Raw genomic sequence first — 2500 nt, 5'->3', positions numbered from 1 at the left:
GGACCGCCAAAACGATGGCCAAAGGATAGTCTAGAGAAGGGCAGCAATTGACGACTTTGTTACGACAGAAATGGAAGACTAAGAGGCGCACGCCCGTGATTCTGGTATCTCCTTTTCTCCACTCCGCATCCATTTGTAGTGGGAAAATACGTCACGGCAGAACCGGGACGCTCGGCGGGTGGGAGAACAAGCGTCTCTTCCATAGTGCCCTCCAAGAAACACATGTATTTGGGGGGGGGGGGGGGCCATTCCGCCCCTTCAAGCAAAACAAGGCACATCTGCATCGCGAGGCGGCCGTGCTTAAATAACGAACCCTAAGATGAGGGTTACTTTGGTCTTGGGAGAGGACGACGGGGAGCAAAGCAGGAAAGAAGATTTGGAGTCCCTTATTTCCAGATGTCATGACGTGTGAGTTTCGGTCCCATTACGTTGACTTGAAAGGTAGGAAACATGAACTGCTGCGCACGCGCTGCGGAGCCGTAATGTAGGTGACAGGGGAAGGCCAGCAAGAGGCTTACAAAAGGGCCGTGCACGTTCTTAAAGACCCATCCCCCGTCCGCCGGATAGGAGTAAGGAATTAAACGACGGCAAGGCGGGCAGTGATATGCCCAGCGCCCATGAGCGGGAGGGTACATTTTCCCACGTGCCCGTGAACCGATGTAATAAGATGAGACACAGCGAGACGTCGCACGCGTCTATAACACGATGCGCGTCGAAGACACGGTACGCGTCTAAAACACGATAGCAAGAATTCCTTTGGGAGGAGTTGGTGCAGGCGCAGAGCTCCCCTGCCCGGTGGGGGCCGGGGAGTCCAGAATTCACCCAGCCCTCTAGAAACAGAAGAGATCCCGCCGGAGGGCAGTGGGTACGAGTAAAGAAACGGCCCGACTAACAAAAAAAAGAGATTCTGAATCGTCCTCCATTTATTGGATCGCGATGGCGTTGAGAACAGGAAAAAATAACGAATGCAGCACCGCAGGGCGCTTCTTTAGATCTGCTGTTCACAGGCTGTTGACGACGGAGCACTTGACCCTGATCTCGCCTTGGTTGCCGGTGAGGACGTCGATGGCGCCCATGCGCACCATGGCGTCGGCGTACTTCTTGGCCCAGAGGTTGGGCTTCTGGGCGAAGGAGTTCACCAGGTTTGCCGTAAGGGAGCTGGTCCAGAGGGTCTGGTCGGAGATGAGCACCCCCTTCCCCGCCTTGAGGTTCCTGTAGTACTGCACGTCCAGGAGGTTGGGCGTGGCCACGTCCAGCGGCACCGCGGTGGGGTCCCGCCCCGGAGGCGGGCAGCGTCTCTTGAGGTACTCGGCGAGGCCGGCGTCCATGGAGGGATCCTGCGGGTGGGTGGCGTTGAAGGCGTAGAGCCTGCGAGAGAAGGTGGGGCAGTGGGCGATGCCCAGGGAGTGGGCTCCGGAGAGCACCACCATGTCTTCCAGCGACATTCCCTTCTTTCGAAAGTCCTCGCCGAGGACCGCGGCGCCTGCGAATGGGGATGGGAGCACATCGGCCTCAGCCTTGAGTGAGATCCTGCCGTCGCGCCGTCCGGCGGGGACCTTGTAGCGGATGCCGCCGGTGAACTCGGAAGCGTCGCGCGCGAAGGCGAGGACGTCGGCGCAGGACACAGTTTGGGGGCACTGAGACTCCAGCAGGGCCTTGGCCGTTGATGGCCAGATCCCGGAGGCTGTTCAGGTTCGCGATGTTCATCTGCTCGGATTCACTGCCCTCGAGAAGGACGGAGGCGTCGCATCCCTGTGCACAGGAGAACAAACGATGAGCACCGGAGGATAAGGGGCCTGCCGGAGAGAGAAATACAAGCCTACTCCTTGTACGTGAGGGAGGCGAGTTCTATTCTGCCAGGCAAGGACACTTACCCTGGCGAAGCAGTCGTGGAAGTGCAGCCTTATGAGACCCGCCCCGATGCCCGGGTTGGCGGCCACAGCCGGCCCGACAACGTTCCTCACGATGCGCTCCGCCTGCGGGCAGCTCCTCCGGTAGAAGCCCGCCTTGAGGGGGTGCGTGGCGGCGACCAGAGACAAAGAATGAACAGCCAGTACGAAAGCGACGAACAAAACGCCTGGCGTGGTTCGCGACATTTCTAAAGCCAGGTTCTTGCCCGGAACTCTTTTGATAGGCTGCTATCTGAAAGGAGTTCCAACCTAAGAGATGCTATTGCGATATTGGATTGGCCACTCTGGACCTTTTTATAGATCGGTAAGCGTTCTTCGTCCGGGGCTTGCAAGGTTGACGGCGTCTACTGTGAGCCGCGTTTCGTCCGTTGCTTTACGTCTGTTGACCCGTAATCATACCAACCGTGGAGTCGTCCGTGGGTCGCATACGCAGAAGGTCTTGGCGTTGAGGCTGAAGAGCAGCGAGGTCAACACGCGCAATCGGCGATGGGCGCTGGATCACGTCTCTGTGCGATGCGGGGGCGCCCGCGTGAGTGGGTTGGTGTATATCGGGATGCATCTTCCTCGCTCCGTCTCCCAGTCGTTGGCTG

The 2500-nt window shown here is 58.6% G+C and overlaps 1 pseudogene; it reads right to left on the bottom strand.

Annotated features, from left to right (window-relative positions):
- Window positions 1–889: 889 nt before the first annotated feature.
- Window positions 890–2191, bottom strand: LOC144715528 (peroxidase 5 pseudogene; annotated as a pseudogene).
- Between the last annotated feature and the right edge of the window lie 309 nt (window positions 2192–2500).

This window comes from Wolffia australiana, chromosome 19 (genome assembly GCF_029677425.1).
Source record: "Wolffia australiana isolate 7733 chromosome 19, ASM2967742v1".
Classification (NCBI taxonomy): Eukaryota; Viridiplantae; Streptophyta; class Magnoliopsida; order Alismatales; family Araceae; genus Wolffia; species Wolffia australiana.
The sequence above is the reverse complement of the archived record's forward strand: the minus strand, read 5'-3'. Positions and strand labels throughout refer to the sequence as shown.